This window comes from Pelodiscus sinensis, chromosome 2 (genome assembly GCF_049634645.1).
Source record: "Pelodiscus sinensis isolate JC-2024 chromosome 2, ASM4963464v1, whole genome shotgun sequence".
NCBI lineage: Eukaryota > Metazoa > Chordata > Testudines > Trionychidae > Pelodiscus > Pelodiscus sinensis.
The window spans coordinates 4,012,965-4,037,558 of record NC_134712.1 but is presented as its reverse complement, the minus strand read 5'-3'; positions in this window follow the sequence as shown (position 1 = coordinate 4,037,558).

The following is a 24,594-nucleotide window of genomic DNA, read 5'->3' as shown; positions in this document are numbered from 1 at the left end:
GGGGGGAGGTGGGAATTGAGGGGCTGCTTGCACACTGGCAGTAACAGACTCTACAGTCTGGACACAAGAGCAGCTGGAAATGGAGTCAAGGGAAGGCATGGCCGTCCCAAAACTGCCTACATGCCCGGCTGCCAGGGAAGGTTGGGGCCGCGGCACGGCGCCCGGCTCCCCAGCCGCTTCAGGAGCATGGCAGCCTCAGCCCTCCAGGTGACAAGGAAGCATCAGTCTGGGGTTGGGCGGGGCTTGGGTCCAGGGGCGGGGCCTTGGGCAAAAGGGGTGGGGCTAGGGTTTGCCTTCCCCAGCTGAGCCTTCATCCCCAAGTCTGGACCCCTAACTGGACACTTGCCCCGAGGCAGTGCTTCCCCCATGGCTTCTGCCACATGCAAACGCCTGGCCAGCACCATCCCCCGGAGTGACATTCAACCCTCGATGTCGATAACAGCTCCTGTCTCATGCCACACACCAACCCCAGGCCCGAGGTGCTGGACGGGTTGGCAGGGCCTTGTAGCACCCTGTGGCCCTTTGGCTCCAATCTTTCTAATTCCAGCTCTGCTTTCGGGTTGGTTTCCTCGGGAGCTGCTCAGCTTTCCGAGGGCTGCAGGGGGTTCCTTGTGGCTTTCCTGGGGAATGTCTCGCTGGTGGAAAATACCATGACAACTGCTTTCCTGGTAGAGCTAATTAGAGGAAGGTGAGTAGGCAGCAAGGGAGGAAGGAGGGGAGCCGGAAGCCAAGGGCAGGAGGAAGAGAACTGGCACAGAGAGACCCGGGAGAGACAGACAGCCACTGTCACACGCAGAGGGCCGCTGGCTCCATGAAGAGGGACATGGAGAAAGGAGACTAGGCTGCCTAGTTATTATTATTCCCGTTGTTTATCCCTTGTCGTCATGGGGCTTGGCACATAGCAGGACATGGAGGGACAGCGTGGGGGCCCGATGAAGTGTGCTAGGCTACAGGACAGCCGCTCAACCCACGCATGGAGGCTGCCTGGCTAAGGACAGGCATTGGCGGCATTCCCGCAGCCTTGAGTGAGCTTTAATGAAAAGACTGGGAACGTGGTGACCTAGAACTGTCCCCCGCCCAGCCTCCGCTTCTGCACAGGCTGTGAAAACCTGCCCCAAACCGCGGGGCATTATGCATGAGGCTAAGGCCGAGAGACCTAGCTTCTGAGGTCACAGATCCTGTAGTCTGGACTCCTCTGTCACACCTGAGCATCCGCCTGAGGTCACTGGATCACAAACACTTAACTCCAGCTGAGGATTTTTGTGCATGACCAGGAGTTAGGGCAAGAGTGGGGTTGTAACGCGAGATGACAAATCCACAGCGTGACTCATAAACTCTCCAGCCTTTCTCCTTCCATCACTGCGACGGTCAGCCTAGAAACTTCCCCACCCTCAACCCACCAGCCCTCCTGCCACCCCTGTAAGGAAGCAATACACATGCCCTCTTAGCTCTGACTGCGGCAGAAATGTGGCTGGCCCGTTGTGGGTTTTGTTTTGGTTTTTTCCTGGAAGCGACATCTGCAGGAAGAGTGGTAGGATGGAGAGAGGGAGATATGTAAAAAATAAAACAATAATAAGAGATTTAAAGTACAGTAGAGAGCTCTATTCATCTGTCCAGGAACGTTCTCCTCTATTAAATCCGCCACTCAAAATGCACAACCTACCAATCACAACACAATTTACCATGGCACCTGCATTGTTCTTGCCTCCTCGAAGTGGGCGCCCACTCTACTTCTCTGTCAAACCCCGTCATTTGGTGGTGGTAGGGGACTGGAAGGGGCACCAGTGGGGGAGATCTGAGGGAGAGTGCTTGATTGGTATTAATTATTATTATTATTGCTAATAGCCGGGAGCAGAGAAGCCTGTAAATTCGTCCATTTTTTTCCCCCTCAGCAATTTTCCGACAAGCACTCCTTTATCTGGGAGCCAGATAAATCTTTTTTTTTCTTGCATCATTTAAAAACAAAATTCAGAGCAACCTTGATTTTCGAATGCAATGTTTTTTGGTTTGGGTTCCTGGGTGAGTGGGGGAAATGTTAACGAGCGATTGATTATGCTGCTTTTACTGTCATGTCCCTCAGTATCAAACTAGCAGTGGCTTAATCAAGGAAACAAATGAGTTCTGTTAATTTTTATGGCTGGCAGGTTTTGCCTTTCCAGTCAGAACTGTGCACTTGGCTGGTGGTACATTGATGGAATTAATGCAATAATAGGGATGTAGCTAAATTGGAAGGGTATATTTGTCATGCATCAAGCTGATGAGACGATACGGTACATGTGTTGCTAGAAAAAAAAAGTCACATTCGGATCTTGTTTACACTGGTGAAAATCTGGACTAACACTGGTGAAGTCAGTCAAGTGACTCTAGCTTGGCACGGCTGTAGCCAGGTGTGGAATCCGGCTCTCACTGATTAGCTGCGTGTCTGGAGGTGTTTTAAAGTGTGCAGTCCTCTTCCTTTTCGCCTTTAATTGTCGAGCCACAGTTTGGGAATTATGTGCGGTTTAGCACCTATTGAGCTGTAAATTTTAAAATTACAGGGAGGAAGCATTTTGTGTTGATTTCCAGCCACCCCTGGACTCGGTCCCCCTCACTGGGCGAGATTACACTAACTGCGTCTGCAGGCGTTCTCATCAGTCGCTATTGTGTGGGACTGCTCACCTGAGCCTGAACAGAGTCAGCCAGGGATGCGATAAATGTCCAGATTTAATGGAAAGTGGTGCTTCCTTGTTGGCGCCTGTGTTCCAATGGAGAAAATAAAAGGCCACGCAGTGGCCCTGGTGCATCTGTAACCCACACACCTCCTGGGTGGGCTGTACTGTCTCATCTGGGAGCACCAAGATCATTTACAGAGAGACTAATGAGCCGTAGCTGAGAGCCAGCGGGCTTTTAGCTCATGCACTAAGTTCCAGAAGTCCCAGGTTTAGTTCTCCTTATACAGGCAGTCCCCGGGTTACATGGATCCGACTTACATCGGATCCCTACTTACAAACAGGGTGAGGCAACCCCGCACTAGCTGCACCCCCCCAGCAGACCAGGGAGACGCGAAGCTAGCACCCCCCCCCCAGCAAACCAGGGAGACACGGAGCGGCTTTTCTCAGCAGACACCTCAGCTTGAGAATAAAGGACTGAGGGAAGTGAGGTGTGGGAGAATAAAACTGAGCTCTGGATAAATGTTTGGCTAGAGTTTCCCCTACAATATGTACCAGTTCCGATTTACATACAAATTCAACTTAAGAACAAACCTACAGTCCCTATCTTGTACGTAACCCGGGGACTGCCTGTACATGCTACACTTTAACCAGGATGGCAGCTTTTCCACTATCCCAGAGGAGCAGGGAGCCCTGGGGGTCTCTTGTGGGGGTAGGCCTGGATATCCATCCCACACAAGGCTGTACTGACGTGCTGATACATCAGTAAAATCCTCCGGTGCTAGAAAATCCCCTTTTCAGAAGGTGGGAGATGCCTCAGCAGCATGGGTAAGGAGAGAAAGCAGAGCTGACTTTCATCTCTGGTCTGAAGGGAAAACGAGAGTCCTGTTTCGTATCAATGGAGGGCAGAGTAGCAAAACACAGGGCTCTTCTCCATAAAAGAGGACCAATAAGAACATAAGAATGGCCTCTCTAAGAACATAAGAACATAAGAACGGCCGTACTGAGTCAGACCAAAGGTCCATCTAGCCTAGTAGCCTGTCTACCGACAGTGGCCACCGCCAGGTGACCCAGAGGGGGTGGACCGAAGACAATGATCAAGATATTTGTCTCCTGCCATCCTTCTCCAGCCCCTGACAAACAGACTCCAGGGACACCATTTCTATCCCCTGGCTAATAGCCTTTTATGGACCTAACCTCCATGAAATTATCTAGCTTCTCTTTAAACTCTGTTATAGTCCTAGCCTTCACAGCCTCCTCTGGCAAGGAGTTCCACAGGTTGACTACACGCTGTGTGAAGAACTTTCTTTTATTAGTTTTAAACCTGCTACCTGTTAACTTCATTTGGTGTCCTCTCGTTCTTCTATTATGGGAACTAATAAATAACTTTTCCTTATTCACCTTCTCCACACCACTCATGATTTTATAGACCTCTATCCTATCCCCCCTCAGTCTCCTCTTTTCTAAACTGAAAAGTCCCAGTCACTTTAACCTCTCTTCATATGGGAAAGAGGGTCCTTGTGCGCCTTCCCAGTCTCATGCAGGTAGCCGGCCCAGCAGACCTGAGCAAACTGCCCAATGGCTACAGAATGCGTATGAAGGCACCCAGCAAGATGTATTGTTGAAGAAACATGGTGCCTTATACTTGCTACAGGTTGCACTTCAGGTCTGTGACGATGGACGCAGCTTGGTTTGTGGCAGGACTTTTCACTGTCGCCTCAGCTGGCCAAAGACACTTCCTCTGAGAGACCTCTTTCTTCACCGACACAAACAAGGCCCTTTGACGTGGCCCAGGGCCACCCTCTGACATATTCGGATGCCACTTGTAGCCTCGTCCCAAAACATTTTCATTCGTCACGCTGTCACTTTAACCTCCTCTTTAAATGGATCGGCGCGTTCCTGTTATCTTTGGGGAATGTGTTGCTGCTGAGGTGTTCGGGTACCATCCTCCTGGGACGTGTTTGTGTGAATGCCCTGTAGGGTTGCCAGGTGTCCGGTTTTGAACCGGACAGTCCAGTATTTGATGGGTCTGTCTGGGAAAAAAATTAAGAAAATACCGGACATATAAAATGTCTGGTATTTTCTAATTAGGTTAGTTTTATTATTATTATGAGTATCGGTACCTCGTTGGGAATTGCCTGGCTGGTAGACACGCTCACTCTGCATGAGTGTGTCTCTGAGCCAGGCAGTACGCAACTACGTGAGGAGGGGCGGTGCAGGGATAGGAGAGAATCCCTGGGGCCGGACTCTCTCGTGCTTCTCCGGGACTGTGCACGGGATGGGTAGTGTCCCGGGATCTGCATGAGCCTGGGTCAATCCCGCTCCCCTCTGGCCGATTCTCTCCCCCTGCTACTCCCCTCCCCCGCCCCGGCCAGCCCTGCTTCCCCTGACCTCCCCCCCCATCCAGCCCTGCTTCCCGTTGGCCTGTCCTCCCCCCCCCCAATCTCCCCGAGCCAGCCCTGCTACCCCCGACCCTCCCTCCCCTCGGTCAACCCTGCTTCCCACCAGCCGGTTTCCCCAAGCCCCCCCATACACACACATACTCCTGGCCAGCCCTGCTCCCCCTCCAGCCGATGTCCCCCCCACCCATCTGAGATCAAGGGTGTCCGGTATTTTTTTAAGCCACCTGGTAACCCTAATGCCCTGTGCCTAATCTTGATTAGGAACGTGTCTTTTTGCACTATCAGCCCTGTTCTTGCTGGATTTTGTGAGCAAAGCCTGCCTCTGGCACACAGCCGGACTTGGCTTTATATCAGCAAAGCTTGGAGCACCACTTTAGCTGAGGCTGCGGGCCTCAGACCAGGCCTCTGATACAAAGGCTTATGTTTCAGGCCCTCTTTCCACTATCATAACACACCCCAGCCGGTCTCAACACACAATTCACCAGGGAGGACAGTGTAATTCATAGAATCATAGATACTAGGACTGGAAGGGACCTCGAGAGGTCATCGAGTCCAGCCCCCTGCCCTCATGGCAGGACCCAGCACCATCTAAATCATCCCTGATAGATGTCTGTCCAGCCTGCTCTTAAATATCTCCAGAGATGGAGATTCCACAACCTCCCTGGGCAATTTATCCCAGTGTTTAACTACCCGGACAGTTAGGAACTTTTTCCTAATGTCCAACCTAAACCTCCCTTGCTGCAGTTTAAGCCCATTGCTTCTTGTCCTATCCTCAGGGGCCAAGGAGAACAATTTTCTGCCCTCCTCTTTGTGACACCCTTGTAGATACCTGAAAACCGCTATAATGTCCCCTCTCAGTCTTCTCCTTTCCAAACTAAACAAACCCAATTCTTTCAGTCTTCCTTCATAGGTCATGTTCTCTAGATTCTTGTGGCTCTTCTCTGGACCCTTTCTCCACATCTTTCTTGAAATGTGGTGCCCAGAACTGGACACAATACTCCAATTGAGGTCTAATCAGTGCAGAGCACAGAGGAATTACTGTCCCCATTTTACAGAAGGAGAAATGGAGGCACTAGCAGAAGACCTACGGTGAGAACCAGCTCCCCTGAGGCCCAAACTAGGGCACTACCCTCTCCACTAGTGAAATGGGCTCCATTCATTCACCAAGGGTATGTCTACACTATGCGCTTATTTTGAAATAAGCTATTTCGGACTAATCACTCCCGGATAGCTATTTCAAAATAGGCGTTATTCCTCGTGAAATGAGGGTTTATTATTTCGGAATAAGAAGCCATTTTTTAAAAATAATTTTGAAATAACGGGTTTGGTGGGTGGACTCACCTTGCTGTTTCGAAATAACGTGAGTGTAGATGTAGCACAGGCCTCTTATCCTAGCCCCCCAGGCTGCATTCTGACCTGTGTCCTTACCCAGCCAGCTGCCATCTTAGCAATAGCCCCTGCCGACAAACTAGCCCCCGGTTTGCAAATGTCTGACCTGGGTTGCAGGTCATTTATCTTCCCTGGTTTGCTTTCTGCTGCCTCGCGCTGTTGTGTGGGTTTTGTTTAACCTACATCGGGATTGATTGCTTCTTTGATCAATTATCCTCCCTGCTTTCATCCACTAAACTCTTCTAGCCTGAGAGAGACTCCGCTGGGTTAAATGCAGGCAGCCGCTGTCTGTCTGCTGAGGTGAGCAGTGGAGTACCTGTGCCCCGTGGGCTCTGGGGACTCCGTGCCACGGCTGATGGAGAGGAAGGGGGAGGTTATTTCCCAATTCTGAGCTTTCTTAGCCTAGTTTTACACCTGTGTAACTCCCTTGACTTCCGTGAAGTGACTATTGGACTTTGAGCAGTATACATGAGAGGTGACTCTGGCCTGGTTAGGAGCAAGGAGACTGGGAGGAGAAAAGAGATAGAGGAAGACAAAGACAGCTGTGGGAAGGAGCCTGCCCAGGTTAAGTTGAGATCATATCGGCAGCAGCTGGTCCCACATCTGTCTACTATGGAGTCTGACTCTGTCTCCTGAAGCATCCGGTGCTGGCTCCCGTAGGAGATAAGAAGCAAAGTGGATGGACCATGGTGTGACCCAAAGTGGCAATTCTAGAAGGCAGGAAAAAAACACACAATGGAAAACCATCTTGGCTTTCAGTTTCCTGATTGGCAGATCTGTCTTCTCCTGTTGCAAGGCCGGAGCGGCCACTGCTGCCACCCATGTATTGGCATAATGCCGTGACACCTTGCGCTGGTTCTCTCATGAGTGTGTATCATCCAGGCAGCTGCTCTGGGCCTAATAACTGATTCCATCCAATTCACAGGCTGGGCAAACAAGTTACCAGAGGCAATGTGTCCAAGATCTAACTGCCCATGTATTCAGTTACACTTGCAAAACTGCCTGTAACAGAGCCATAATAAAATGTCAACTGGCATCTCAAAAGAGAGACCAGAGACTATATGGGCCCTGATTCCCCATTCATCCATGGGGGTGAGAACATCCCAGGGAATGGTTGATTCTTTTAACCATGACAAATAATAATCACTAAAGACAGTGTATATTTGACAGGGGTTCTGTGCATGGGAAATTCACCCGGCCCAGTGACAACGATCTCCAAGGGTACGGCTAGACTACAAGTTTTTGTCGGAAAAGGGTACACAAAATGTGCTCTGCATTTGGCATACCTTTTCCCGATCCTGTTGTTGGAAGAGGCTTTTCTGACATTTGGCCCATCTAGACTGGGCCAAATGTCAGAAAAAAACCCCTCTTCCGGAAGCCCCCTTCTTCCTCGTAGAACGAGGAACGCAGGCGATTCCGAAAGAGTGTGTTTGCTTTTCCGCAAAAAAAGCGGAAGAGCAAACGTGTTCCCTGGTCGTGGTGACATTTTTTCAGGCTACTTTTGGTATCCCGAAACTCCCTCCCGCCCCGCAATCTAGCCGTACCCCAAGAGGTCAGGACTGGGAGGTGGGTAGTGATAGCTAATGGTTGGAGTCAGGGACCAAGCAGGTGGACAGGGCAGGAACAGACTATAATAGGGCAGAAACAAGTATAGGAAAAGGGTAGGCATAGGAGCCTCCCTTCAGCCAAGCAGGCAGTCCAACTGCAAGGCAGCTGAGCTCATTATCTGCCTAGAGGCCAGGCCTCGTGCATGGCGGTCGGGGCTCGATCCATGATCCTTTCCACTGCACTAAATTCACCAACGGCCTGATTGTGAATGTGACCGAGCCAAGGGAGAGCGGAAAGAAAGCTCCCCCCTCCCTTCTCCTCCACTGCCTGCTACAGCGCCCCTCCTGGGGGTTATGCCTCCCTGAAACACAGCGCCTCCTGCTGGCCCCACCGAGGTACTGCAGCACGGCCCCATGACCCCCACTGAGAACCAGCCTTCACTATCCGGCTCTTAAGGTTGAAACAAACCCAGTCAATTCGATAGCTTCCTCCTGAACCTGGCGCCCTTCAAAATACACAAATTGTGCTCCGAGGAAATGCCGCCCAGAGGCTGTGGGTGTGGGGGTGGCTACATGAGCCGCTGTCTTCTCCTTTTAGGTAAGAGAGAATGTTTCAGCCTGGGGTCCCACAATCTCTCTGAGAGACCCCTGGGCAGATCGTCGCATCTCTCTGGGACGTGGGGATAACCCTCCTTCCCTTGGGCTGTTTAGGATGCTTGGCAGGGTCTTGATCTCTGCACTGCTGAGCCCCACGTAATTCCAGAGGCATCAGGTTTTGTCAAGGATCTTTTGAGAATCCCAGATGTCTTCACTGGTTTCCCCCCAAATAGCTGGCGTCACCACTGACCTCACAAAGCAACGGGGTTTTGGGGGAGGATAACTGGATTTACGCACGCACACACGCGCGCGCACACACACCATCTTGGGGGAGGATAACGGGATTTACACACACACACACACGCGCGCACACACACCGTCTTGGGGGAGGATAACGGGATTTACACACACACACACACACACACACCGTCTTGGGGGAGGATAACGGGATTTACACACACACGCACACACCATCTTGGGGGAGGATAACGGGATTTACACACACACACACACACACACACCATCTTGGGGGAGGATAACGGGATTTACACACACACACACACACACCGTCTTGGGGGAGGATAATGGGTTTTACACAAACACACACACACACCGACACACACACACCGTCTTGGGGGAGGATAACGGGATTTACACACACACACACACACCGTCTTGGGGGAGGATAACGTGATTTACACAAACACATGCACACACCGTCTTGGGGGAGGATAACAGGATTTACACACACACACACGCACACACCGTCTTGGGGGAGGATAACAGGATTTACACAAACACACACACACGCACACATACACACACACACCGCCTTGGGGAGGATAACGGGATTTACACACACACACACACACTGTATTGGGGGAGGATAACGGGATTTACACACACACACACACACACCGTCTTGGGGGAGGATAACAGGATTTACACAAACACACACACACACGCACACATACACACACACACCGCCTTGGGGAGGATAACGGGATTTACACACACACACACACACACTGTCTTGGGGGAGGATAACGGGATTTACACACACATACACCGTCTTGGGGGAGGAAAACGGGATTTACACACACACACACACCGTCTTGGGGGAGGATAACGGGATTTACATACACACACACACACACACACCGTCTTGGGGGAGGATAACGGAATTTACATACACACACACACACACCGTCTTGGGGGAGGATAACGGGATTTACATACACACACACACACACACACACACCGTCTTGGGGGAGGATAACGGGATTTACACACATACACCGTCTTGGGGGAGGATAACGGGATTTACACACACACACCGTCTTGGGGGAGGATAACGGGATTTACACACACACACACACACACACACACACACACACACACACACACACACACACCGTCTCTCTTTTGTCAAGTTTTCAGCAACTGGGGGCGGATAATCCATGCTAATGGGAGACCTTGATGACACGCCTGACACGGCTTGGTCAGGATCTCCCCAGGCCCGGCGTGGCATGCCGGGAGAACAGCCCGTCTCTGTGTCTGCTCCCGGCCGTGTGGGCGCGGAGGCAACAAGGGGAGGGGGAATGAGAGGATGACAGAGAAGGGGGGGTGAGGAGTGGGAGGGGTAGACGCGTGGGCTGAGCGTGTGACAGGTGGAGAGAGAGCGATCTCCTAGAAGCCCAGACTCCGATACGTGCCGCTGTCGTTCCGTACCCTCACACACACACCCCCGCGCACACCCCGCGCCGGAGCACAGCGAGATCTCCTGCAGGGCAGACACAGTCAGAGGTGAGAGGAGGAATGGCTCAGAGCAGGAGGCAGAGGGGGCAGAGATGCCGTCATCCTGTGTCACTTCCACCCCCCGGACACTGCTGAGAAACAGAGCCAGGGATCAGCGTTCCTATCCTGGGTGGGCCATGCCCCCGCCCCCCAAAGACAGCTGGCAGACCGGGTTTGGTCACAATCAGCACCGTGCCTGGAAAGTCTCCTCCAGTAGATTTTGAGCCCCCCATCGGAGCTCCCTGGCTGGCATCCTAGCAGCAAGCCAAGGGCGTTACGTACCCCTAGGAGCAAACATGCCAGCCCTGTTCCCAAGGCTCCGGCCAGGCGAAACCCACTGATGTCTGGGGTCTGTCACTTCCCTACTCTCTTTGCCTTTTGCTCTATAGCTCAGAGCCCCAGCCGGCCAGCATCCCCGCCCCAGGAGTGGGAGACCCCGGCGCCCTGTCAGTGACCCCCCAGAAGCAGGCACGTAGGTCGTAAGCCCATAAGAGCGGGGGGCTTGGCATTGCGGGAAGCCTACCCTTAGGGAAGAGAGCTGCCCCAGAGACGTCAGTGGTAATTCGTGTGTGCAAGGGTTTGCAGGCACATGTCTACACGGCCCGGGCGTGACTCAGGTTTGAGCCAAGCCCTCCTTCCAGCCACAGACAAACCCATCTGACTCAGCAGAGCAAGGACCCAGGTCCTGGGCAGGCCTGCAGATGGGGCAGAGGAGGTTAAGTGAGGCTGTTGCCTTGGGGCCTGTTGATTCAAAGTCACCACCACCACTGCTACCATGGCAACAGTTGCTGGAGCCCTGGGCCCTTTAAATCACCGCCGGAGCACATGCTCCGGGAGGCTCTGAGGGCTGGCTGCCTGGCTCCACCCCTTCCACCTGAGGCCCCGCCCCTTCCAAGAGCCCAGAGCCATCCCTCCTCCCCCAACACGCCCAGGGCCCCGCGGAAGCTGTTGGCGCCTCTGGTCCTGGGGCCCTGCTGGGGATGGGTCAGAGCCCGAGTCCTGCTGTGTCTCGGGTCCAGCCCCTGTCCTTTTTGCAGTGTGGACGCAGCTCAAACCACAGCCCCGAGTCCGAAGGGCTGGGCAGTGCAGCTTGGACACATTAGCACGGCTGTGAGACCTGGCTCCAGCAACTGCCAACCCAGGTGTGCAATGCAGTGGGCTCACACTAGCAACGTACGGCACAGAGATAACGGGGATGGCACTCAGGTCATCTCCCTTCCTCCCCTCGCACCACGCCTCCGCAAGGAACCCTGCTGGGAACTCACCCGCATCCGGGGCCTGATCCAAACCCTATTGGAGTTGACAGAACCATTCCCCTGGGTGGCAATGGACTCTGGATCAGGCTGATGCCCTGTGGCTTGAGGGGAGGGTTCACCCCACCGAGGACTGATGGAGACACTGGCACGACATTCCCTGCCAGGGCTGGGTGTGGAACACAACGGAGAGCTCTGGACAGACGGATGGGAGCTGACCCGGCGATCTGGGTGGTGTCACAGCACAGAACGCTAGGGCCTACCATGGTGCTGGGCCTGCCACAGAATAGGACACTGGGTCCTTCCACGGTGCTGGGCCTGCCACAGAACAGGACACTGAGTCCTTCCACGGTGCTGGGCCTGCCACAGAATAGGACACTGGGTCCTTCCACGGTGCTGGGCCTGCCACAGAATAGGACACTGGGTCCTTCCACGGTGCTGGGCCTGCCACAGAATAGGACACTGGGTCCTTCCACGGTGCTGGGCCTGCCACAGAATAGGACACTGGATCCTTCCACGGTGCTGGGCCTGCCACAGAATAGGACACTGGATCCTTCCACGGTGCTGGGCCTGCCACAGAACAGGGCACTGGGGCTGCCATGGTGCTGGGCCTGCCACGGTGGTGGGCCTGCCACAGAACAGGGCGCTGGGGCCTGCCACGGTGCTGGGCCTGCCACAGAATAGGACACTGGGTCCTTCCACAGTGCTGGGCCTGCCACAGAACAGGGCACTGGGGCTGCCATGGTGCTGGGCCTGCCACGGTGGTGGGGCACATCAGAATGCAGGAGGTAGAGAAGGCCGGGATGCACCCAGGTCAGGGTGCCAGGACATGCAATGCTGGTGCATGCCACGGCTCAGGGTACTGTGTTGTGCCAGGGAACAGGATGCTGGGGTCTGCCAAGGCTCGGGGTGCTCCCGGAGCCTGCCACGCTGCAGGACTCTGCACAGCATGTGGCCAGGGCTGCATCCAGCCCTGATTCAAGGGGGTGAAACTCCCCGGCCAGTCCGCAGAGCGACTCCTGCCAATGCCAGCTCTCGGCAGGCTCGGAGCCCTGACGAAACGCCGCTTTGGCTCCATATTTGGGCATCCGGCGTGCAGAGCAGCCTTTGTTCCCTTTTTTCTTCTCTCGCCTCTTTTCTCGCCAATATGTTTGCACATTGCCAGTGCCATTTAGAGCAGCTAAAATTATCTCACTTCAGCCCCTCCGCTGTCTTCCTTTGTTGTTCTTTTCTTTCTGGCTCCTTCCTGCCGGGCTGCTGGAGTCTGTCCTGGCACTTTAAAGGCAAATAAGCAGGCAGCTCCGACAGGTTTTTCTTGAGGGACACAGAAGAGAAGGATGTGATCAAAAACACGCAAAACCCTTTGGACACAGGAGACACATCCTGCCCACTAGATCTTAGCGGACAATCCCTGAGAAGGTCTCAGAAGGGTCGCCTTGCTAGTCTGTATCTGCCAAAACAACAGGGAGTTCTGGGCATTTTAAAGATAAAGCAATTTATTCGGGCATCAGCTTTTATGGGTAAAAAAACTGCGTCAGTTGCATCACAAAGTGGTTTTTTTTCCCACGAAAGCTCATGCCCAAATAAATCTTTAAAGCGGGGATGGTGAACCTAACGTCCAGGGGCTGGATGCAACCCCTGGCTTGCCTGGATTTGTCCCCCGAGGCTCGGGGCTCCCCCCAGAATTGGGGAACCCATGATGGTGCTCTCCCGCAGGGCTGGAGCACACAAAATCTACTAGCAGCGGCAGTCAAAAAAGCAAACCGGATGTCAGGAATCATCAAAAAAGGGATAGAAAATAAGATGGAGAATATCTTACTGCCCTTATATAAAGCCATGGTACACCCACATCTGGAATACTGCGTACAGATGTGGTCTCCTTGTCTCAAAAAAGATACTGGCATTAGAAAAGGTTCAGAGAAGGGCAACTAAAATGAGGAGGGGTTTGGAACGAGTCCCATATGAGGAGAGATTAGAGAGACTGGGACTTTTCAGCTTTGAAAAGAGGAGACTAAGGGGGGGGGGGATATGATAGAGGTCTATAAAATCATGAGTGGTGCGGAGAAAGTGAATAAGGAAAAGTTATTTACTTGTTCCCATAATACAAGAACTAGGGGCCACCAAATGAAACTAATGGGCAGCAGGTTTAAAACAAATAAAAGGAAGCTCTTCTTCACACAGCGCATAGTCAATCGGTGGAACTCCTTGCCTCAGGAGGCTGTGAAGGCTAGGACTATAACAGCGTTTAAAGGAGAACTAGATACATTCATGGAGGTTAAGTCCATAAATGGCTATTAGCCAGGATGGATTAGATATGGTGTCCCTAGCCTCTGTCAGAGGGTGGAGATGGATGGCAGGAGAGAGATCACTTGAGCATTAACTGTTCGATTCACTCCCTCTGGGGCACCTGGCATTGGCCACTGTCAGCAGACAGGGTACTGGGCCAGATGGACCTTTGGTTTGACCCAGTCTGGCCGTTCTTATGTTCTTAGCCTGGGACCCCCACGGCTCTGGTTAGCAAGAGGAAGATCGGGGATCATGTCAATGAGGGTTCGATTGGATTTTTTTTCTTCTCATTTGTGTGCAGCCCCCGACTGGTTTTTCTGTGAGTCAGCAGCCTCTGACCCCCAAAAGGATCCCCACCCCTGCTTTGAGGTGCCCCAAGACTCCTTTACTAAGTGCTTCAGAAGGTCTCCTGGCTACCGCCCCCTGCCCCCAAATTCCCTGCTAATCTGCCGGAAAGAAACATTTCTTCCCACCCTGACACCTGGCAGTTGTTGTATCCCTGGGCACGACAGTGTGAATCACCCTCGTTCAGTATGGGTATGTCTACACTACAGCACTAATTCGAACTACTTAATTCGAACTAGGCGTTAGTCCTCGTAGAATGAGGTTTCCCTAGTTCGAATTAAGCGCTCCGCTAGTTCGAATTAAGTTTGAACTAGCGGTTTGCCTGTGTAGCGCCTATGAAAGTTAATTCGAACTAACAGCTGTTAGTTTGAATTAACTTTGTAGTGTAGACATACCCTAACAGACACCATTCATGCATCAGGATGCTGTCAACACCCAAGCAAGTTCCTTGTTATTCATCCTTGCTGTGCTTTAATCCCCGACTCTATTGTGACATTGGCAGACCAGGTGCCAGCTCCCGCCAAAGTCTCTCGGCCACACTGAACACTTGACAAAAGAGAAGCCGGAAGCCAGCCTGGATGGCCTGTGTGTTAGCAGTGTTCAAGCAGGCGCTGCGTTCAGCAGGATGTGTTCAGATCCGAGGAAATGTTTGGAGGATGTTGCATCGATTGGTCTCATTGACAACACCGGTAGCCCCTGGGACAGAGCAATACTGAGTGTTTGCTGAACAGCTCTCTTGTAATGGGGTGATTCACCAGGCAGGAAAGACGCCTTCATTAATGGAAAGTGCTGGTCTTGACACACTCAAACCGAAGAGGGATACGTCTTCACTGCGATGAAAATCCGGTGACATGGCTCAGGCATGAAGGAGGTGGCTATAGGGTGGTTTCACTGCATGGTGGACATCCAAGACCAGCTGCCAGGACCCTGCTAGATGGGAACATCCCAGAACACAGGCAGCAGCTCAGACCCAGAAGTACACAACCAAGACACAGTTCTGTGAGCCCAAGTCATCTCTCTGAGGCCAGCCATAGGCGTCTAACAGCAGTGTAGACCGGCCCGGACAGTGGCATGTTACCACAGCGTCTATGGGAACCTATGACGGTCACTCACTCATAGGACACAGGACATCAATCCTGCTCACTTGATCCTAGTGGACTCAGCTGGCTGTGTATTTGACCTGCTTTAATTTCCTAATTAACTCTCATTTCTTTGTTCTTAGTTAGTAAATCCTTAGTTCGTTTATTATAGGATTGGTGAGAAGCACTATCCGTGGGGAGAGCAGAGATACCACCGACCAGGGGTAAGTAACTGGACCTTTGGGACTGGGCATCAGCTGAATATTGCTGTGATTTTGGGGGGCAAAGGCCCATCTATCAAAAAGCAGGCTTCCCTGGGTGGTGAGATAGATTGGTGTCCCCAGCTGGTGACTTCAGGACTGATCTAGCACCTGAGGGAGTCGCACGTGGGGCTAGGTTGGTGAAATCTAAGCGCAGAATTCAGCCTGATTGCTGTTTGCACCCTGGGTTATAACAGTCTGCCCTGAAGCTAAGATGTGCCTTTGTGAGCCATGCCAGACAGTTTACCGCCACCCACTTGTGGATTCTGACAGCTCTAACCTTCATTCCTCCTCTTTAGTTCCTCATTTTCCACTTAGGCTTCTCCCGAATGTCTGTAGTTTTGTAAAGAGCTGATTGTTTGCAGGATCACAAAGCTAGGCAGAGTTTGGGAGCCATTTCAGCTTTCCCTAGGGGAGCACTTTACCTTACCTTGCGTAGCACATCATGGTCAACCTCTCCTCGAAGCTCACCCAAGCCAGGCTAGCAAAGGCCATGTGCACTGGTTATCCTGAATTACCTGCTGCTTGGGCGTTTCTTCATTAGATTGGTTTTCTTTCAGACCAACACACGCCCTCGGGTTCTTTCTCTCACTCTCTTCATGGCTCCTTCCCCACTCTGGCATGATAAATGCAGAAGTGGGGGCCAGCAAGAGTACCCCCAAAACCTTATCTACCAGGCTTTGGTATAAAACTCCCCCAGCCCCCCAATCTTAACAACCTAGATTTTGGGCATTAAAACTCCACTGCCACCACCCAAATATTGATACAAAAATCAGAGGAGAGATTACTTGGGAAATCTCACCCCTAAGGTACAAACCAGGACACAAAAATTAACCAATACCAGGTTAATAAAAATAAAAGAGAAAGAACTTTTATTATCACCACAATATTCCTGTTACAAGCATCATGACTAGATGGCAAAGTAACAAAATAATATACTCATGGAGAAACTCCACCAGGGGCCTAGAACTTAGTTACAAAGGAAAGCCAAAATATTTTTTTTGGAAGTGCACAGACATCAGATCCCATACCCAAACCATAAAACAATAAAACCTAACGGATTTATCTAAACTTTACCCTACTTACAGAAAGTGAAGAATGGTTTCCTGGAGAGAGAGACATGTCTGTCTCCCTGTCAGCAGGTGTTTTGTTCTCTTCCTGTCCTTTGCTCAGTTGTTTTGCCCTCATTCTTCAGAAAGGGGGTGCTCCTAAACTCATAGGAAGGAGTTTCACTGGGAGGCGCTCTTTTGAAAATGAAGCCACCTACAGGCTTCAGCGCCCAATGCTAGAGTTATATTTTGGAGCTTCCGGAGCTGGGTGAAAGAGACGAAATACCAATACAGGTTGGATCTTCCTGGTCCGGCACCATCAGGACCTGAGTGGTCCCAAACCAGGGAATCTGCCAGGCCAGGGACCAATGCTCCTCTGCTTGCTGCCCCACTCCCAGGCTCCCAAGGCTGGGACGCCTGCTCGCTGCTGCCAGGGGTTCACCCGGCCATCACCAGCCCTGTTCAGATGTTGCTGCCCTGCTGCCGCTGAGGATTCCCCAGGGCTCCTCGTCCAAGGCTCACCTGTTGCCACCTGGCCCTGCTATAGCCGGAGGTTCTCTGGCTGGGGCGGGGGCTCCCTGTTCACCACATGGTCCTGCTGATGCTAGGAGTTCTCCGGCTGGGCCAAGGGTCCCCAGCCGCCACTTGTCCCAGCCACTGCTGGCCCAGCTAGCGCTTCCAGCCCTGCATTCTCCCGGCTGGCTCCCGCTCTCCATCTCTCGGACTCTTTGGTCCAGCAACATCTGTGGCCCTGCTGGACCATGGATGTTGCCAGAGCAGAGAGTCCCGGATTTGGGAGGTTCAACCAGTGTTACATGTATCATGGGAAATGGACAGTGCATTGTGGGCTTAGTGAAGCAGTGAGGGATTCTGGGATGGTATTGGATTGGGAAAGGATTGCTGGGCTAGCACAGTAACAGACTTGCTGAGGGGGCGGGGAAAGGGGGTCATTACCTGGGGCCTGGCGATGCCGGGAGTTCTCGGAAACGATTTAAAGGACCGAGAGCTCCTGGCCATCACAGCTGCTACTGCAGCAGCGGCGGCGGCAACCGGAGCTCCCGGCCCTTTAAATCGCTTCCGGAGTGCATTCCGGTCAGCACTGAGGCCTGCCTAGCACCAGCCGCAACCCTTTCCATCCAGCCATGCCCCTTCTGGGGACACAGAGCAGCCCCCCCCACACACACACACCTTGCCCAGGAACCCGGTGAGGCTGTTGGCTTTGCTGCATACGAAGTTTCATTAGAGGATTGTACGAAACATCCTTTCGTTAACATATTGAACTGTCACGGCAGATCTGGCCTGCAATGCAGTGTTCCATTTGCCGGCACCTAAGATTTTAGCTATTGCATGTGTTGGAGCCCAGTAGCAGCTTGTATAATTTCTCGAGGAGTCCACTTTTGTTCATCGGTTCCTGGCAGTGTGTTAACAATGGGGTAACAAGTCGGTCTCCTGCTGAGCAACCTTTATAAAAACTTGAGTGGCTTTCCTGAAGCAGGAGTTCAGCATCCTTAATGGGGCAGGGGAAAAAAAGAAAAAGAAAAAGAAAAAGAAAAAGAAAAAGAAAAAGAAAAAGAAAAAGAAAAAGAAAAAGAATCACTAAAGTTTCCCAAGTAAATGAGAGGCCCACTCAATGTAATGAGACAGAAAAATTCAAGAGACCTAGAAAAAGAGCTTGTGTGTCTGTTTTTTTGACATTTTGGAATGAGGTTGGTGCGTAGGAAAAGTGCCAGAACAGTAGCCTGGCATCCTGTGTTTCTTTACAGTGCTATCGTGAGGGGGTGTTTGGTCTCTGTGGCCTAAGCCATCCTCAGGTTCTTTGCTCAGGCTGTCAGCAATCACTCCACGTGTTAAGAACTGGATTCAGGCCCCCGCTAGCAGCGCAGAACAAAAGCTTGATCGAGGCTCCTAGGGTGGGTGTCCCGATGTTGTAGCTACCGTCCCGCTATTTGGGGCCTTGCCTTATCGAGGTGCCTCTTTCTTCTGTCCTAACTTTTCACATGTGGCCTGTATCTAGACTGCATCCCTTTTCCGTAAAAGGGATGCAAATTAGACACATCGCAATTGCAAATGAAGCGGGGATTTAAATCCCCTCCCCCCCGCTTCATTTGCATAAAAATGGCTGCCGCTTTTTTCCGGCTCGGAGCTTTGCCGGAAAAAAGCACCAGTCTAGACACGGATCTTTCGGAAAATAAAGCCTTTTCTGAAAGATCCCTTAATCCTCTTAAAATAAGGAATAAGGGATCTTTCGGAAAAGGCTTTATTTTCCGAAAGATCCCCGTCTAGACTGGCGCTTTTTTCCAGCAAAGCTCCGAGCTGGAAAAAAGCGGCAGCCATTTTTATGCAAATGAAGCAGGGGTGGATTTAAATCCCCGCTTCATTTGCTATTGCGATGTGTCTAATTTGCATCCCTTTTACAGAAAAGGGATGCAGTCTAGACACAGTCGTGCTGTTTAGTCCCTGGGAAAGGTTTGTCGTGGCACCTCTGCTGGTCAGTCTAGGAACTAGCTCTTCCAGCTCCAGAGCGCCCCCTTCTGGCTGGTATCGCGCCTGCGATTACCCGCCTTTTTCCCGGCTCTGCATCATGTTGCACCGTCTCTCCCAGACCATGGTGCCTCTTTCCCTGGATACTGCCCCACAGCAGCATCCATGCATTGGGGTCCTCCTCTCTGGAGAAGCCCCATTACTGCTAAGCCTCCACTTAAGTGACCCACTGGTGTTCGTCATCTAGCCCCATCCCACGGGGCAAACTGCAGTCTGGACTTGTCACTTCATCACTGGCAAGGGGCATTGGGCCTGCTGCCTATTCCTGCCCTGCCTGCTCTTCTGCAGCCCTTGTACCTCCCTCGGCCCCTGTCGCTGGGCTTCGACCTGGGGTTTATTCTAGCCCAAGCTCTCCTGTCTCGCCCTCCTTTCGCCAGCACTGCTCTGGCCAACGTACCCCTGCCAGCAAGCAGCTAGGTCCATCTCACGCCAAAGCAGGAGTGAGACTGAGCTCCTCCTATCCAGGAGCCCTTCTTATAAGTCCTAGCCGGGCCCTGATTGGCTGTCTCTAGCCCTTTTCTGATTGGCTCCCAGCTCTCTCCCAGAGCTGTTTTAACCCCTTATGTACCAGTGTGGGGCAACTGCCCTGTCACAGTCACCCTAAAAACTATTGACTTCTGAACAATGCTGCATCGTGCTAAACGCAGACAGTATTTTCATGAACTGTTGGCACACGTACAGTTATTCTAAGTGCTCTCCCTTACACTATGCCATACCAGTGCGCTGTGGGAAGAAGAAGACATATTTCAGAGGGCCATGACCCACAGCCCCTACGACACTGGCTTGGAGCCAATGATTACAGATCAGCATCGTTATTCAACGGAAACTTTTCTTCCCCAGTGTGAAACATAGATTTGGGAACTCCAACATGTTTAGTGAATTCATGGCGATATCACCCAGTTATTCACCAAGGGTGCGTCTACACAGCACCCTAAACTCGAAATAAGATACGCAATTTGCGCTATGCAATTTGCATATTTTATTTCGATTGTATTTCAAAATAGCTTATTTCAAAATCTGGCATGTCTACACAGTGCCAAATTTCGAATAACGCACTACTTTGAGACATCCCTTAACCCTTATGGAATGAGGGTTACAGGGATGCTGAAATAGCACTCCTGTTATTTTGAAAAATATTTCAAAGTAACGGGCGCATTTAAAAGATGGGGGGTAGCTATTTCAGGATACCTTTTGTACCCCGAAATAGCCCTGCTGTCTAGACGTATCCCAAGGGAAAACAAAAATCTCAAAACCACTTTGTCAAAATTACATTTGACAAAATATTTTTTTTAAAATTCACTTTGGGGCCAATCTGAACTGATTTTTTTGCTTTGACTTTTCAAAATTGCCAGTGAACCCAAAACTCTGGGTCTCCCCCAATGGTTTAGTAAAAGACATTACCACGCTTTAGCCAAAGCACCATTCTTTCTATACCAAATGAGGAATGAAAGAGCTATGCTCTTTTTGATTGTCAGCTTCAAGGGTACGTCTAGACTACATTCCTCCGTCGACGGAGGCATGTAGATTAGCCAGATCGGCAGAGGGAAATGAAGCCGCGATTAAAATAATCGCGGCTTCATTTAAATTTAAATGGCTGCCCCGCTCTGCCGATCAGCTGTTTGTCGGCAGATCGGGGCAGTCTGGACGCGCCGCGCCGACAAAGAAGCCTTTCTTGATCGGCACAGGTATGCCTCGTGAAACCAGGTTTACCTGTGCCGATCAAGAAAGGCTTCTTTGTCGGCGCGGTGCGTCCAGACTGCCCCGATCTGCCGACAAACAGCTGATCAGCAGAGCGGGGCAGCCATTTAAATTTAAATGAAGCCGCAATTATTTTAATCGCGGCTTCATTTCCCTCTGCCGATCTGGCTAATCTACATGCCTCCGTCAACGGAGGCATGTAGTCTAGATACACCCCAAGAGCCCTCAAAGACTAACAACATCAATCGGTCGAGGAATAATTAATCTTTCTACATTGGTTGGGTTTCTCTGTCTCTTCTTTGATGGGATAACATCAAGTTCCAAGTTTGCTAGGAAGGAACCTGATTTGGTCCATTTAATTGGCACTAATGTTGCAGTCCCCTCTTCCTCATAATCTCATTACAAAGACCGTTCAGCTGGCAGCTGGCGTGTTTCAATATATTAAAGATCAATCTGCTGAGGGATCCCGATTTTGAAATCTCTGATTTAGCTCCTGTGTGTCATTCCTCCTCGTGTGTGTTTCTCTGCCAACTGGCTTCACATTTCTTTTCTCAGCCACTCACAGCGTCTGATACCATGTATGGATGGTAGCGCGCCACCTCGTTAAACGAAATACTTGTATCTGATTCATCTGTGTCCTGGCACAGGCATTCGCACCAAGGCAGCATGGGTGCAAAAGGGTGCCGTTGTACCCATCTGGCAGTGTTTTAGCACCTTACTGGCGTAACGAGTGGCACATGGTAATGCTGAACTGGGTTCTTCGGTTTTTCTGCTCTTGCTTTGCTTAGCAGACAGGAAGGTGGCTGAGTTGCAAAGTAGCAAGAGAATCAGAGGCTTGTTCCCATCACCATGACAGGACCACGCTACTATAAACTCGGAGGTCTGCTTGACCCTTCAAAGGCCACGAGGAAACTCCTACAACAGTGATCAGAACCAGTAACCCTGTGCTGCCCCCAGCAGGGGATCAGGTACTATGCCAAGGAGCACAGTACGATGCTGTTTGGGGGTGCCTTGCCAGCCAGCACCCTCTTGTGGCTGTACATGGTGTTGTGGCAACTCTGCCTCAGTTTCCTCCATGAGTCCTTTGGCCCTGGGCTGGGCTGGGCTGCTTCCTCTTGTGACTCCACCTTTGGCCAAGTTGTTCATAATCGCTCCTCTTCCGGGGCAACAAAGAGACCAATAGGCCAGCAGTCCAGTGACGAGCCAATAACCCCAGACTCCTGACCCTTTTGCTCCAAGGCGTTCTACTATTCTTTGCAGGGGATGCTAGGAGAACCCAGGCCCACCCTGGGTTCCAGACTCTCTGGCTACTGCCGTGCCAGGAATTAGCCACAGATCAGGAAACAGCTAGCCACCTGCTAACCCCTTACCTTAGGGTATGTCTACCCTGCAGCTGAGAGTGTGCCTTGCAGTCCAGGTGGATGGACACATGTGGAGCTAATGTAATGCCAACAGGCAAAACTGAACCTGGGACCTTTGGTGCTTAGGGCATGATTGAGTGAAAAGCAAGTCAGCTTGCAACTACAGCTGTAGATCACACTCATTCTTTCTCTCTGTAAGTGGCCTCACTACCACTCCATGGGCCAGTGAACCACACCCACTACGTGCATGGGTTACATTAGCTTGCTATAAATTGTAGTGTGGATGTTGCAGGGTAGACAGCTCAGGAGAGCCACACAAGCTTGGACCCACAGGGCCAGGCACCTTGAGCTCAGGCGGCTAGCCAGCGATGCTACCCATGCTACTGTTTATAACTCGTTAGCTCAATCTCTGCTAGTGCTCTTCTGTCTGTCTAGGCTGGAAAGCTTGCTGCCAGCCGGCAGATAGACATACCCCCAGTGGCCAGGGTAGGATGGGGGTGAACACATCATCACAGGTGCATTTACAGAAGAACGTCCCATCTTTTATGTCTCAGAGGGGTTGCTGCATCAGTCCGTAACTTTAAAAACAAACTAGCAGTCCTGAGGCACCTTGGAGACTAATAAATATATCAGATCATGGGCTTTCATGGGTAAATCAGATGAGTTGGAGTGGAAATAACAGAATCCAGGATATATATAAAAGCAAAAGCAGGTACTTGTCAATTGTAGGACCAGTGTAAAGGAAGCTAATTCAGTCAGGCTGGCTATCTCTCATTCATAGCATTTGATGTGGCTATGCGGACATCAAAGGTAGGAGAAATTGCCTTTGTAGTGCATTAACCAATCAATATCTTTCTTCAAGCCCAAGTTGATAGCGTCAAACTCGTAAATGAACTCCAGTTCAGCTGTCCCCCTCCGTAACTAGGTGATAAAATTCCTTTGTAGAGAACTGGCTACTCTTAAATCCGTTATTAAATATCCAGGGAAGTTAAAATGTTGCCCTGCAGTTTTATGTGTTACCATTCCTGGTGTCTGATTTGAAGCTATTTATCCTTTGTTGCAGAGACTGTCGGATTTGGCCAGTATACATGGCAGAGGGGTATTGCTGGCACTTGATGGCATAACCTTATTTGGAGCTAATCCATTTGTATGTACAGCTGGGTGAACTTTTACAACAGATTTTTTTTGGGGGGGCAAAAAAGGCCAATTCTATAACACTGAAACATTTTGCAAACTAATTTTGATTTCACAAAATAGCTCCAGTTGGAGAGAAAAAAACAGAAGAAAAATCCTGAACAATGTAAATGTTTGGTTTTTTCACATTTTAAAAATGAAAATGGCTCCATTTATCAATGCTAAATGACTATTCATTTTGAAATTTTCTTTAATATTATTTAACTGTAACACATTAACAAAGCTCAAAGTCCAAACAAAATGCCTTGTTTTGAATCAAACAAAATTTACTTTGAGCGGGAATGATTATTTTTTTACTTGTCAATTTGCTGAAAATTACAAAATAAAATCCTTTTTGGTTTGACCCAAAACATTTGCTTTTATTTTTCAGGATTGCAAGTAAGCTGTAAGTAGGTACTTGCACAGCTTTATTTGTATGTCACTCACCACACTTGTCTTTTCAAAGGTACTACGTGACAGGATTTAAAAAGCTGTATCCCTCAACATCTTTTCTGGGAAATTAAATACCAGACAGAAGAGGAGCACACTTGGCATTTTCCTACAGTTCATTTAATATTAATTCATTCATTTGACCTAGGGGGTTGTCCATCCCTCATCTCATATCCATTCGTTTTGATGTTGACTGTAGAAAGAAAGAAAGAAAGAAAGAAAGAAAGAAAGAAAGAAAGAAAGAAAGAAAGAAAGAAAGAAAGAAAGAAAGAAAAAGAAAGAAAGAAAGAAAGAAAGGCTATGTCTATACTGCAGGCTTCTTTCGAAAGAGGCTCTTTCGAAAGCATCTTTCGAAAGAGCCTCTTTCAAAAGATCGCGTCTAGACTGCAGGCGGATCTTTCGAAAGAGAAATCCGCTTTTTCGAAAGAGAGCACCCAGCGAGTCTGGATGCTCTCTTTCGAAGACGGCCTCTTTACATTGAAGAACGCCTTCTTTCGAAAGAGGAACTTTCGAAAGAAGGCGTTCTTCCTCGTGAAACGAGGTTTACCGCCATCTAAAGAAAAGCCGCGTTCTTTCGAAATAATTTCGAAAGAACGCGGCTTGAGTCTGGACGCAGGGGAAGTTTTTTCGGGAAAAGGCTACTTTTCCCGAAAAAACCCCTGAGTCTGGACACGGCCAAAGAACAAAAGAAAGAACGAAAGAACGAAAGAACGAAAGAA